Here is a 15,706-nt window from a genome sequence, read left to right on the forward strand (position 1 = left end):
CAATAGGTGCAGGAGTAGGCCATTTGGCCCTTCGAGCCAGCACTGCCATTCACTGTGATCATGGCTGATCAACCATAATCAGTATCCAGTTCCTGCCTTATCCCCATAACCTTTGATTCCGCTGTCTTTAAGAGCTCTATCCATCTCTTTCTTGAAAGCATCCAGAGACTTGGCCTCCACTGCCTTCTGGGGCAGAGCATTCCACATATCCACCACTCTTTGGGTGAAAAAGTTTTTCCTCAACTCTGTTCTAAATAGCCTACCCCTTATTCTTAAACTGTGGCCTCTGGTTCTGGACTCACCCTTCAGCGGGAACATGCTTCCTGCCTCTAGCGTGTTCATTCTTGGATCATTCTTGGACTTGTTGTAACTTTCTTGGTCACCAGACATGCATGCCTCTGACATGGCCCTCAGCAGGTTGCAGATCTCATGGTTCCTCCAGGGCTTCTGATAGGGGAAGACTCTGAATGATTTCTCTGATACCGAAAATTGACTTGTTTTTCTTTCTTCCCCAGCTCTGACAAATGGTCCTTGAGCTGAAATGTTAACTCTGCTTCCGCTTCCACAGATGCTTCCTGGCTTGCTGGCACTTTCTAGCATTTTCAGGTTTTGTTTCAGATTTGCAGCTTCTGCAACATTCTGATTTTCATCACTTGGTGTATGCCTGACACGGAAACCACGGCAGACAGAATTAATTTGGAAAAGTTCCTGTTGGACTTTGTGATGGGAAGTAAGAGGACCTGCAAATGGTAGACATTGAGTTTGCATCTGAAGATATCAATTGAAACTGAATTAAAACTGAGACAGGATCAAGTTTCAATGCACCCTATCCAACAAATGGGCACGTGGCCAAGTAGTTAAGGCGTTCGTCTAGTGATTTGAAGGTCGCTAGTTCGAGCCTCAGCTGTAGCAGCGTGTTTGTGTCCTTGAGCAAGGCACTTAACCACACATTGCTCTAGTGTCTGTACGAGGAGTAGCACCCCACACAGACTTCCAATCTGCACCTTGTAAGGCATGAAAATGCCCGACGCAGGCCTCTCATGGTCTGAATCATGTTCCCTCCTCCCCCTCCCCTCCCTCCCTCCCCCCCCATCCAACAGACCATCAATCTGATCATTTATACAAGAGTAAAGGATTATATCTCTTGTGCTTAGTGAAAGAGATTTTTCAGCTATCAGATCGATTTTGAAATTGAGCTTGGTGGATGAGAATTGAGGAATTAACAAACTGACAGAAGATACTGTGAAACTGAAGGCAGTTGCAGTTGAAGGACATGAAAGGATTTGTATGTCATGATGGAGATTTAAAATTTTAATCTTTGGAGGAAAATGAGCCAGTGTGAGGTGTGAGAACAGTATTGATGACCATTGTTATAGTCATACAACTTGGAAGCAGGTCCTCTTCCATGGCAACCATCAAACATCCATTTCCACTAATCCCATTTTATTCTCCCAACTTTCTCCTTGAGTCCATCCACATACTACCTCTCATCCAAATGCTTAGGACAATTTTACTGTAGCCGATTAACGTCCCTACCTGCACATCTTTGGGATGTGAGAGGAGATCAGAGCACCCAGAGGAAGCCCACACAGTCACTTGGAAAATATCCTCAGTGCTTTCCTGGATTTTCTTCTCTGTTTGGAGAGGTCACAACGCAGGGACTCCTATGACACAGTGACAATGTTACGTTTTTTTCACAGGTCTTTGACACCTTTCCGGAAGCATCCAGCATAGTGGTTAGCAAAATGCTTTACAGTAGTTGACCTGGGTTCAATTCCTGCCACTGACTGTTGTTACGTACCCCGTAAAGGGTTAAAGAACCGGCAGAAATGAAAAACGTCTGGGAGTCTGGTATTGATATTCACTAAAGCTCATTTATTAGTAACTATGCAATACAGTAATATAAAATCAGATAAATCAGCAGGATAGCAAAGTTCATGCATATATATGTGTGGAAATATAAAAACCCAGCTTCTTCAAGCTTAGGATACAGTTTTATGATGATGGGTAAATGAAATCAGTTCAGTTCGTGCTATTGAGTTGAGTAGTGATGGAGAGAGAGAAGTGTTGTGGTTGTCCGAGTAAGCTGATGCTGTCGATTCTTCCCGTTGTCCTCGGAAACTCCCAAGTTAGACAAACTTGACCAACTTAAGAGCGCCGTCTTCAAGTGACAGTCCACCAACCCAGGCAAAGGTTTTACATGCTGGTAGACTCCACAGGGTCCCTCTTTCACGCACTGATAATCACAGATCGATTCCTCTCAATTGATCCTCAGTCCCACGCTCGTGGGCACCTGAGAAAGATAGTAGTAACTTCACCACACCTTAGTGCATCTGTGTGTCCTGTGAAACAAGCAATTACGCTGGTTTAAATACTGTTGTGCTGAACACCAGCTGTCCATCAAGTAGCTCCTCCTTGCTCTCTCTGTAGGAACTCAAAAGCTGGCTGTGTCCTTGCAGAAATCCCAAACAAACTGTAAGCAGTCTTCGCCCCTCTCTCTCTCTGTAACAAGCTGTTTGTGCTGTACAGCTGCACACGCTCTCTCTCTCTTGTTTTAAAGGCACAGTCCATAAGGGACAATTCAGGATCCCATCACACTGTAAGGAGTTTGTATGTTCTCTCTGTGACTGTGTGGGTTTCCTTTCAGTGCTCTGGTTTCCTCCCACAGTCCAAAGACATCCTAGTTAGTTGGTTAATTGGTCATTGTAAATCGATTAGGCTAGGGTTAAATCAGGGGATTGCTGAGCAGAGTGGCTTGAAGGGCTGGAAAGGCCTTTTCCTTGCTGTGTCTCAATAAATAAATAAACCTCTTCTAACAGAACTTAGAGAGGAATAATGATTCTTGGGGTCCTGTGTCAGGCATGCAGATAATATGATCCATACAGCAAAGCATGTTCTCAGCCTCAGACAAGAATGAATGACTACTCTGCAGGATGCTTCCATTCAGAAAACAAAGGTACCAATTACCTGTCACTTTGATTCTTCCTGTCACTCCAATTCCAACCACTTTGTCACAATCTCCAAGACTACTCAATGGCCACTTTATGTACCTAATAAAGTGGCTACTGAATGTATTTTTGGAGCAATGAAATGCAATTGAAGCTCAAGTAAGAGCATCTTATCCTCTAAGTAGCCTTATTAATTGTTACATTGTTCAAATTTCACAGATAATTAGGCAGAAACGCAGGTTAAAATTACCACCAATGTGAAGTTACTGAGAAACACTTCAGTGATTATAAAATCACATTCGTATCATTAGATTCCACATCAGTAACACTGGACGTAGGTTTAGGATTACTAATGGATTAAATAAGAGGCAGTTTCATATAAGAGGTCTCTAGACCATGGAATATTGTATGAAGTGGGTAGAGAATGAGAGGCTATAACAGCACTCAAAAAGGACCTGGATGGGTATCTGGAAAAGCATATGGGCAAAGGGAGATCAACATTGATAACTCCATAACCTGGAGATGCCAAAGACAAAGGTAGAAGCAGACATGCTCTGGCCCTCTCCCTGCTGTGTTGGTCTCCATACATCCTCTGTCCTTGCTTCCTTTAATGACAGTGATATATATTTTTATTAAAATAAACTCTAAACAAAATCAATACTCTGCAAATAGATATGGAGTGTTTTGGTGCCTCTTAAGGGCATGCTCTTTTGGTCTCTGATATGTAATCGACCCTCCAGAGCTATTATTCAATGCATTCGAGAGCGAAGTGGTTTTCTCATGGAGAGGGTGATCCCCATACGCCTCACAGACAGATGTGTGGAATACTTGTGTTGCAAATATGCATGGGTGGTGGCATCTGCTCAGGTTGAATTACCCTGATATGGAAAGAATGTAGTTTAGTTGATCTGAGAGGGAGTGGTGGAATGTGGAAACTCTGGTATCAATCCAATTCTGCCTTTTAACTGCTTGTCACAAATAGCAAATTATTCTCCCTTTTCTCCACCCAGAGGGAGTGAGAGTGTGAGTCAGTCCCATTGGGGTGGAAACATATTGGCATAGGTCAAATAAGCTGGGAGTTAGTTCTTGCTGCATTAACTTCACCAATGCACATGTGAGGAGGTTGGAACACAAGAAGCAAAGCATACACACTATTTCACACTGTAGCCAGCAACAAAACTGCAAAGGAATTTCTTTCAGAACAATTTGAGATAGGTGAGTAACAGAGATTTCTCTTTTTTGCTTCTTTAAACCAATCTGACACACTGGCAGCTTTGATACGATTAGGTCAAAGCTCATCCCAGCATGCTAATTAAACCAGAATGTTGTACACACTGATCGTAATTGCATTCTATGTGGTTTGTGTTAGAAATAATACAGGAGTGGCAAATTTTGCCAATGATCTTGTTGAGTCTCACTTTTAATAGTAGTGCTTGTGAAATATGTATACTCTCTAAGCAATTATATACTGTATGAGTTTATATCTGCTTTATAGAATGTGTTTGGAAGTGAAGATATGTCTTTTCCCCCAATTATTAAATAATAGGTTCTCAGGAAGAGATGATTTTGGGAGGTAGGTTTTCAAAATGTAATGACATCTACTTGGTACCTGCCCTTATAATAACATTGGAGGAAGCCAATCGACCTATCGTGTCCCTCCCTTGATCCTGTTAGTCTCCTTGTTTCCTTGTACTTCTGTATTATATTCTACCTCACACATGTCTATCAATTCCCTTGAGGGTCTCTCTGCCTTTATTCACAATAAGGAGTAATTTACAGTAGCCAATTAACCTACAAATAAATCCCGAAACAACCTGCAAAGAAGATATGGTTTGTCTGAGTTTTAGGGTGTGAACGCCCTTCCTTTTGAAGGCGTATCTTTTCTAAATATATGGGCATACCTGGCAAGAGCAAAGTTTAAGAAACCTCAAGCATGCATCACAATCACAAGAATTTAACCATTTAAAATCACACAGATTGGTGCTGCCAAATCCTTGGGCCAAACCAAAAGGGAGAGAGCACCAATCCCAATAGAAACTTTACCTCCTGGGTCTTCCTGTCTAATTAAGGTTTTAGGTAATCCGAAACTCCGTATCAAGTTGGAGGCAATGTTCTTGTTTGTGTGGGTCATAGAGAAGGCAACACAGTAACACAAACTATGGTAAGATCTCATTTCTCAGTTGGCTGCCTGATGTGCCCAGGAAGAAGCAACGTGATGGTTCAAAGTTAATCAGCCAGCAGTCTCTGGCTACATTAATATGTATTTGCACATTATTTCCTAAGAATTCCTGAGTGCAGCTCAATCCCAAGACTTAGAGTTTTCTTATTTGAATATATGTTGAAGTAGACCCTTCAGCGGTGTGGGAGGCCTTATGTGACATGATGTTTTGGATGTCCACATTTAAAGGCATGAATTGGGTTTACTCATCAGCTGATTAGTAAGGTCCCCTTATTTGAGGTTGTGACAAGTAATCATTTCACTCCTGAGAATGACCCTCCTTTAAGAGGACAGAGTGACAGAGCATTTCCTTGTTATTATTTCCATTTCAGTCATACGTTCACTCAGAAACTTGTTCACATATGATGAAAGAGTAAATCATAGTTTAGAAAATAAAAGACCAGTTACTTTAAAAGTGATAAACACTGTTTTATTAAAAATTGTAGTGCCAATTAACCTCAGACGCCCCTTAACATTTTGAAATGTTGTTCTTGTAGTCAACTGATGAAGTTACACAGTACTCTCTTTTTATCGTCTTTGATGGAACTAAATTTGAAGTATATGTTAAACAAAACATGGACTTAAATTCTGCAGAAATACAGGCTTTGGACTTTAGAAGGGTGGAGTTATTTAATGCCACCATGTAATGACAAAATAAAATGAGCCACTAGGGGGCAGTGTGGTTGTGGAGTAAGTCCAATCTTGTTGCCAGTAAATCTATAGCAACAATATCAAAGTTTGTCAGAGATGGGGCACCATCATGCCAGACGTAGTGTCTGGCCCGGCACGAGTTACACACTATTCTGCAGTAAATACTCCAAATTGATTCTATATAAATTGGTATACAGAGAAGAATTAATTTCAGCCACTCATAGTAGTGTAGGCTTCAATGTGATTGTCAGGTCTTCTTGATTTTTATCCCAGATTACCAGTGGTAATATGTACAGCTCAGAAGCTCTCGGAGATACAGTAAGGTTGCCTAGATTGACAAATAGCAAGCAGGCCCTCATCCCAGCGGATCATGGGTTTGTGCCTCTGGTGGACTGTGTCCTCTCCAGGGCGCAGGCCTGGGTGGGAAGGTTTGTAGAACCAGCTGTTACCCATGCAATAGGTTCCCCCTCTCCACGTCACTGATGTAGTCCAAGGGAAGGGCAAGTGCTGATACAGCTTGGAACCAGTGTTTTTGTAAATTGGCATGATCTGGTACAATGGTAAAGTGATTTTTGATATCTCAGTGAGGTTCTGATCCCAATCGTATTTCCAAGTGGGTGTGAAGTAACACCAGGCAACTTCTCACCTTCCTGAGTGAACTCTGGTGATTACAAATACAATTGAAGGAGACCTATAAGGGTTCTTTCTTTTCCTCATGGACTAAAATATTGTACAGCCACTGATTATCACCTGTGAAAGATGTATCTTCAAACTGGAAAGACACAATAAATGAATTACGATTATAGGCCCAGGACATAAGTATAATTAAGCCACATTGATGGATGGAATGATGCTTCGTTCTTCATACTAGTGCATTGTGATATGAAATTGGCCATTTTTTTTCTGTTGGTAAGGCACTTGGAGTCCTGCTGAACGGTTGCAGCCAGAAACATCGACTGTACTTTTTTTCATAGATGCTGCCTGGCCTGCTGATTTCCTCCATTTGTAATTTGCACTAATTTGTAGCCTTACCTGGAGACAAAATAAAATTGGTGTTGATGTCAAAGTGGAAGACAGCAGCAAATTTTATTTTTTCATGTAGAACTGCTATGCATGTGTGAATAATACATGTACTGAGAGTCTAAAGTCGAAATTTTTTATTAATCTTACCCAGGCACCCCTTAAAGAGTAATTTAGTACTTCAAGATGTCCAAAGCTGTTTTCGGCCAATGGAATACATTTTGATTTCAAGTCATTATTGTAATGCAGTGAACTCGCCAACTAATTAATAGGCAAATTTTCAATCTTAGGTGATGGTTTTGATGGCAGTTTGCAATTGTTATTCAGAGTATGACAAAGGTGCACCACGTGTGCATTAGTGCCATTCCAAACTGAATGCAGCCCCACCCAAAACTTGTACAACCAGTTTAGAAATATTGAAAGCACACACCCATCCATGCACTCTCACGAAGTTCTTAGTTAGGATATAACTTTAAAGAAGCAATTTTTCTCCACCCAGGTAATTTAACTGCACAGTTACTCAGATCGACTGAATGTGTAAGTAGAGCCTCTGAATTTTGTTGTCATTGTCTGGAAACAAACTTAAATGAAATTTGAAGGAATTTAGGATAGGTGAGCATTGCAATGAGTCGAGTTTTGCTTGTAGGTGTCTGCATATTAGTGTTTGCTGTTGCATGTCACTTGAGAGAGTGACAGTCCTGTAGAGATCCATAACTGCTCTATTGACTACAGTTTATATTTAGTGCTCTTGTCTGCCTTCTATCCTCATTTTCAGTATCAAAGGAATGTTTTCTAGGTTTCTGATTCCACTTTGATGACTTATGAAAAATACTGGGCTGTATTCTTGTAAAATCTTACTTTTTTAAAAAAGTAAAGTTGTTCTTAAAGTGCAAGCCATAGTCCCATTTCTTTTCTCAGTTTTATTGTTAACTAGAGGAGACAATGCTGCCCTTAATCGCTCATATTCAACAAATGAGAAAGAATGAAATAATAAAATATTTCTTTCCTGCCTTTTGAGATGTCGATGTGAAACACCTCTCAAATTATGAATCAGTATCACTGCTGAAATTCCAACTGCTGCTTCAAACTAGGTCAAAAAATAGAAAAGACAATCCTGACTGGATTTTACCTTACAAATTACAAAATAAGCTTCGAGTGGATGGGAGGAAATGGATCTGGAGAAGGAACAGGCTTATCAAAGTTTCGTGTATGTAATTTGCTGAAGTCACTTCTGCTCCGGTGTTGTTCCCTGCTTGTGTTACTTGCAGAGTACACCTCTATAGTGAACTCTCAATTTTTTGGCTTATCTTGTTTCTGGAGAACTAAGACTGCAGCCTTGTTGAACACTTGAGACGTAACATTTAATTTAATAAATTGTAGACACGTTCAGCAAACTGATACCAAAAGGATTAAATAAGTTTCACAGAATGTTGTATAAGAATCGTGGCATTGTGGCAATCAGGTGGCTATTGAGTGACCGTGATAGACAAATGTTTAACAGCGCAATGTGGGGCGAGTTTTATAACCAAGTAGAATTGCTGTATGGAGTGGCCCAGAGTTGGGGATGCCATTCTGTGAGCTGACAAGGAAGTGATTCCAGTGGCCATGGTATCTTTAATGATCATGCCTCATTTCAGTTTTCAAGCTATTTTTTCCAACCAAAGCTGGTGGGAGTTTTGGTTGGGGTTGGCATTTGGTAATTGTGGTGATAGGACTGGTGTTGGATTTTTGGCATTTGGTTTGCGTACACTGTGGTGTAAATGTGTGTGTGTTTGTATAAGACGATGTGTAATACCCTGCTTGCTGTAGAAAGAGGAGATGTAAGTTGCAGCAAGAAAATTTCAAGGATTCCCTGGGGAAGTCCAAGGAACAATTGCTGCCAGTGGTTGAGCTAGTAACTTACGCTGGGGCAATGGGATGATTATGAGAGTAAACCTTACCCTAGGGCAGGGCTTCCCAACATTTTTTATGCCATAACCAATACCATTAAGCAAGGGTTCCATAGACCCCAGGTTGGGAGCCTCTGCTCTAGGAGATCACTCTTTCAATAACAGTTCTGTAGCTTACTTGACTTTGTGCTGTTGCAAGGCCTTTGGCAACTGCACCATCTGCTATCTACCCACCTTACCAACCACCAACTCCATTTCTCCTGTAATTCCTGCTCACTCTGGCTGATAGACATTGAAAAGGCTGAAGTTTCCATGGCTATTGTAACCAGTCAGGACTCCCACTGGCCTACCCAGGCAGGTTTGCCACTGGATGAGTCTCCCGATGTTTTCAACCCCTCCACAGCCCACACTCTCCCCTTATTCCACTCTTACCACATGCTTCAGTAGAAAGAGCATCACGGCAGCAAAGCCACCAAGTCACGAAGCCTGAAGTAGAGGTGGTGGCATCCTTCCTCAAGACAGCAGGGAGGGCAAAGCTGAAATCAGAGACAGAAGAAGCCGATGTCTCATTACTACCATCAGGGAGGAGGTACAGGAGCCTAAAGGTGCACACTCAATATTTTAGGAATAGCTTTTCCCCCTCCACCATCAGATTTCTGAATGGTCCATGAAGCCATGTACATTACTTAACTCTTCCTCTTTAGCAAAAACTAATTAATCAATTTATCCAGTTGCCTATTTACTTGTTTATTTATCATTATAACTTTTTATGTCTTGTACTGTCCTCCTGCCAAATAAAGACAAATTTCATGACATATGTCAGTGATAATGGACCTGATTATGATTCTGACGATTAAGCACCTGCAGCTCCACTCGTTCATCTTTAGGGATGGGTGCATTTAACCTGAAGTATGTGAGCTATGACTCATGCCCTGTTCCTTGGTGGAGACTTGGTGGGTAGACTCTCATTCCATTTCCATTATGATACTTGCTGCATGTTATCCTTTGCTGTGTTTTGTGCATTTCCTGTTGCTTAATAAGCCTCTACTGATAATGCAAATACCTAAAGTTTGCCTCCACCCACACTGGTTGTTACACCCAGTTGTGCTCGCAATGTCGCCAGTAAGAAACAGGAACCTAGTACGGTTGTCAGTAGTTTTTATGGCACAGGGTTCAGCACAACAAAAACTGGAGGAGCTTGGAGCTTCAAACCAGAATCAGAACCAGATCTACTATCACCGATATGTGCCATGAAATTTGTGCAGTACAAGACATAAAAATTATTGTAAGTTACAAAAATACATAATGCAAAAGATGAACATGAGAAGAATGAGAAGAATAATGTTCACGGACTGTTCAGAAATCTGATGGCATGGGGGAGAAAGCTGTTCCTGGAACACTGAGTGTAGATCTTCTGGCTTCTGCACCTCCTTTCTGATGGTAGTAATGAGAAGTGTCTCAGATGCTGAGATTGCTTAATGATGGATGCCATCTCCTTGAGGCACCGCCTCTTGAAGGTATCCTCGAGGGTGTGGAGGGTTGTGCTCGTGAGGGAGCCAGGTAGGTCAACAGCCCTCTGCAGCCTTTTGGGATTTTATGCTTTGGAGCCTCCATACTGACAGAGAAGCAACCGGCCAGAGTGGTTTCCACTGAATGGTCCTGACACACCACACTTCATGCATTGGGAGGGGAGAGGCTCAGATTTTGATGAGTCATGTTTGGAATGGGATCTGATCAGAGATACGAATGGTCAGGGTCTTGTTTGGGATGCAAGGAGTCAGAATGAGGAGACATGGCCAAAGACAGGAACCCGTTTGAAGACTGCGAGCAGAATTGGAGTGATGCTGGGTGATTGGAACCAGATTGAGGATTGAGGATCATGACTTGGGGAGCAGTGATCAGAGATAGTGAGCTTGAGAATGATGGATGGTGGAATCTTTCAGCTTGCTGAGTTTTCAACAGGATTCACAATGGGCCTGCTTTGCTGAGAAATCATTGACCTGAAATCTGTGAGTTTCTTTCTCACAGATGCTATCTGATGTGCTGAATATTTCCATTACTTCTAGTTAAAAAAAATTATACGTCCAGCTTCAGCAGATTTTTTTTTATTTTTAAAGGTGTTGTATATCTTGTACCAAGCCAGGAAAACTAATTAGACACTTCTTAGAGCAAGAGAACATAAGAAATAGGAGCATGAGTGGGCCATCTGGCCTGTCGAGCCTGTTCCATCATTCAATAGGACCATGGTTATTCAGACTTTTGTCATAATTAAATCACTAACATGCAGTGGATTTAATATTCTCTATGGTAATTCCCTCAAGGAGTCCATGAGAAGGGCTAGAGAGTAGGGTATCCAACTAAAAGATTAGAAATGTATGCTTATATTAAGCTATACCATTTCTCACAACTCTTTCAGAGCATCTCAAAACCGATTGCTGCCATTTCAAGTACAGTCACTTTCTCCGTAAACACAGCAGCTGTGTTAAGCACAAAGTCCCACAATTATCAACTTGATAATGACAAGGTGACCACACTAATATCAGAAGAAATTTATAATGATGTTGTAGATGAGGGATCATAGCTCTGTATTCATGATATTTGGTATCGATCTGCAATGCCAAATATCTAATGCCCGTGTAATCCTTCTATATAAATCATTGATTCACAGAAATAAACTTTTGGTTTATTGATTTATTTTCCTTCTCAAACCCATTCTCCAACCTTCTCCCTCTAACTTATGATGCCCTTACTAATCAAGAAACTATTAACCTCTACTTTAAAAATACCCAATGACTTAGCCTCCACAGCTGTCTTTAGCAATTAATTCCACAGATTTACCACCCTCTGGCTCAAGAAATGGCTCCTCATCTCTATTCTGAAGGACTGTCCTATTCTGAGGCTGTGCCCTTGGTCCTAGACTCTCCCACGTTTGGAACCATCCTTTCCGCATCTACTCTATTTAGGTCTTTGATTAGGCAGTCTCAAGATAATCATGGAGCACGGCCTACTCCATGGCAGGGATCTTCATTCAGGTAGATTTATTCACTTTTCAAATTAAGTCGAGTTTGTTGGCATTGTGAGGTACCTATACAATGTCAAACTTGCTTGCAGCAGCATTACAGGCCCATAGATTCAGACACAGACTATGTTATACATAAATTATACAAGACTGAAGAAAATAAATAGACTGGTAAAATACGACATTGATGCAAAAAAAAAAACCAGATTCAGAACACGTTTTCTCCTTTTCAACATTCTCTTTACCCCTTTAATCAAAATACGGACAGTTGGCATGCAAGGGAGCAAATGGCTCCATGGGACAATTTCTAGGAAGATCTTCCTGGCTTCACCTATTGCTACATAAGAACAAAGAAAAGAGAAATATTCAACTCTTCGTCCGCTGGCCAATAATATTGTGACTGATTCTCAGTATCAATACCACTCTCTTGCTCTAAACCCATATCCCTTGATTCCATTTAGAAAAAACAGTTAAATAAAGTCATATGTCCAAATGCAATAAGCTTACCTTTCTTTTTCCCAGTTGATACGGCATCAGAAAATGCCAATAATCTGTCCTATCAATCCTCAATATCGTGGAGTCATTGAGTAAAACAGCATGGAAATAGGCCCAATTTGGCCATACTGACCAAGATGACCATGATTAGCCTATATTCCATTTGTATTTGTCACTCATCAATAAATTTCTCAATGCATCATGTAAACTTTGTTTTGCACTGGTGTTAGTTTATTGTGATCCAGAAGGGGAAGTAGAGAGATGTTTATAAGAGTGGTTGTTATTACTAAATTGTTTTATTCAGATATCAACCATTTTGGTGAGGTCACTTCTGCTGAAGTGGACTTCTCATGGCTTATCCTATTAGTCTGATGGCTGAGATCAAATATTATTTGGTAGGTAAGTGAGCTGATGACTGTGTGGTGAATGTAACAAGGTGCTCTGGGCTTTTTATGGATAGAAAATAACATAAATTGTCCCCTTGAGGAGATTTAAGAAACTGCTAACTAACAAAGAGTCGAGCTAGAAGAGTCACCTATGCCACGTGAGCCTTAGCATGCATCATTCTTCATAACTTCCACCATCTTCAATGGGATTCGACTGTCAAACACATATTTACTCCCTTCCCCATCCTGCCCTACATTCAGCTTTCCGCAGGAATTGCTCCCTCCGTGATTCCCTTGTCCTTTTGTCCCTCCCCATTAATCTACCTCCTGGCACATATCCCTGCACCTGCCCACTCATCTTCTCCCTCACCTCACATTCAGGGCCCAAAACAGTCCTTCTAGGTGAGGCAGCACTTCATCTGCAGATCTGCTGGGGTCATCTATTGTGCCTGATGCTCCTGATGAGGCCTCTTCTACATTGGTGAGACCCGACATAAATTGGGGGACCGATCCATCTGCCAAAAGCAGAATTTCCTGATGCCAACCATTTTAATCCCCATCCCCTTTCCTGTCAGACCATGGCCTCCTCTTTTGCCATGATGAGGCCACTCTCAGAGGGAGAGGCAACACCTCATCTGTCAACGTAGTCTCCAACCTGATGGCACGAACATCAATTTCTCCTTTCAGTATTTTTATTCTCCCTCCTCCTTCCCTTTTCTTTTATTCCCACTCCGGCCTCTCACCTCTTCTCCTCACCTGGCTATCACCTCACGCGGTGTCTTTCCTGCTTTACTTTTTCCCATAGTCCGTTCTCCTCTCCTATCAGATTCTCCACCCTTTACTTTTCCCACCCACCTGGCTTCACAATTTCACCTACAGCATGTCCTCCTTTCTCCTACCTTCTTACTCTGGCATCTTCCCCTTTCCTTTCTAGTCATGAAGAAGGGTTGCGGTCCAAAACATCAACTGTTTACTCACCCATAGATGCTGCCTGACTTGCTGAGTTCCTCCAGCAATTTGCGGGTGTTGTTCTGGAAATCTAGCATCTGCAGAATCTCTTGTGCTTAAGATTTTTCAAATTTATTAATTATGCCATTGTTCTCTTTCCTTTCAGTTTTTTTTTGGCTGTTTCCCTCATTAATAATGATGTATTATTTCGTTAAATGGTAACTCTAAGATCTACAGCTTGTCCAAGTCCGAGCCAATAAATAGGGAGTGTATGTGTGTCACCGAGCTGATCGGTTGATTAGCTGTCAATTTTGCTGAGTAGTGAAATGTAATTGTGAAAGAGTTCATGTGTGAAGGAGTCAATTTATACGTAATCATTCCCACCCAGAAACTCCTTCTTCAAGCAACCAGCCATAGCAAAATAGAATCTAAATCACTGCACCAGCTGACGTAAACACCTTCAACCAATAACATAGGTCAGATCATTTTATTCTGTTTAAAAAGTTTAATAAAATACCGCCAGCAGAACAATTCAGGGTGAATTTAATCTTGAGTGGTCATGCAAAATGAGCAGTAATGGCTTGATAGTCTTCACACTCAAAAGTCGTCTTCGATTTCCTTGAAAACCTCAGGTGAATATGAAATGAGTTGCCCAATCACTGTAAGCTCTATTTAAATCCATGCCTCTTATTGTCATCAATGTGTCAAAGAATGAATTGGAGTTTGGGCGGGGAGTATGACTCAGAGTAAACAATCAAAGCAAAGTCAATTTGCTCAGTAAATTTTCAAGAGCTGAGAAATCCAAATTCTAGCAATAAAAGCAACCAGAATAAATGCATGGAGGAAGCTGGTGACAAATAATATGCATGCAATTAGAGTTGGGTACTTAATGCAGTGTAGTCTTAAGAAAAGTTCCCGATCAGCCTTATTCTGTAAAGTTAAACATACATTAAACCCAAATCTTATTTCTCTCCCACAAAGTGAAAACTTCCTTAACCACTATAACACTTAAGCATTCAATTTTACTGTCAACAATTTTTGATTAGCATATTGTTAAACATAGAAACAGAAAACCTACAGCACAATACAGGCCCTTGGGCCCACAGAGTTGTGCTGAACATGTCCCTACTTTAGAAATTACTAGACTTACCTATAGCACTCTATTTTACTAAGCTCCATGTACCCATCTAAAAGTCTCTTAAAGGACCCTATCATATCCGCCTCCACCACCGTTTCTGGCAGCCCATTCCACGCACTCACCACTCTCTGAGTAAAAAACATACCCCTGACATCTCCTCTGTACCTACTCCCCAGCACTTTAAACCTGTGTCCTCTTGTGGCAACTATTTCAGCCTTGGGAAAAAGCCTCTGACTACCCACATGATCGATGCCTCTCATGATCTTATACACCTGTCAGGTCACCTCTCATCCTCCGTTGCTCCAAGGAGGAAAGGCCGAGTTCACTCAACCTATTCTTATAAGGCATACTCCCCAATCCAGGCAACATCCTTGTAAATCTCCTCTGCACCCTTTCAATAGCTTCCACATCCTCCTGTAGTGAGGTGACCAGAATTGAGCACAGTGCTCAAAATCTTATTACTATGGAAAGGAGTTGCATCTTTGAAAAAGATGGGTAAATCTCCAAAGATAATGAGAAATAGGCATTAGTGGGTTGGCCACATGGTGTGCTACTTTTCCTGACTGATGGACAAATAATTGGACATCTAAAATTTTAAAATATTCAAAGCCAATTTCACTGGCAAGCTAACCCATTTTTATATTGTTTCCTCTGTTTTCAATAACACTATTTTGTACACAATATTGTACAGACCATGGCATGAAGCAAGTATGCACTATAATGAGAAACTGATCAGTTTTAGTGAGATGTAGTTAAATAATTACATAGAGCTATAAAGCCCGATAACAGGCCTTTCAGCTCATCTTGTCTGTGCTGACCCAGCTGTCTAACTGAGCTAGTTCTACATTTGGATCATATCCTTTCACCCTTTGAGAATCAGAATCAGAATCAGGTTTATTATCAGGGACATATGTCATTAAATGTGTTGTTTTGCGGCAGCAGTACAGTGCAAGACAAAAAAAAATTACCATAAGTTACAAAAATAAGCAGCATG

General features: G+C 41.2%; 1 protein-coding gene across 9 annotated transcripts in view; it reads left to right on the plus strand.

Moving 5' to 3' along the window:
• Positions 1-3,989: 3,989 nt before the first annotated feature.
• The window catches only part of scel (sciellin), an 82,015-nt gene continuing 70,298 nt past the window's right edge, over positions 3,990-15,706 (plus strand). For 3 of the 9 annotated variants that reach the window (XM_063048488.1, XM_063048493.1, XM_063048495.1), the window contains exon 1: positions 3,991-4,163. The gene's annotated coding sequence lies outside the window, so the exon portion shown is untranslated. Of the gene's footprint in view, positions 4,164-7,245; positions 7,375-15,706 lie in introns of those variants that run through there. The other 6 variants (XM_063048492.1, XM_063048490.1, XM_063048494.1 and 3 more) reach the window with 5 other exon arrangements.

This window comes from Mobula hypostoma, chromosome 5, assembly GCF_963921235.1.
Source record: "Mobula hypostoma chromosome 5, sMobHyp1.1, whole genome shotgun sequence".
NCBI lineage: Eukaryota > Metazoa > Chordata > Chondrichthyes > Myliobatiformes > Myliobatidae > Mobula > Mobula hypostoma.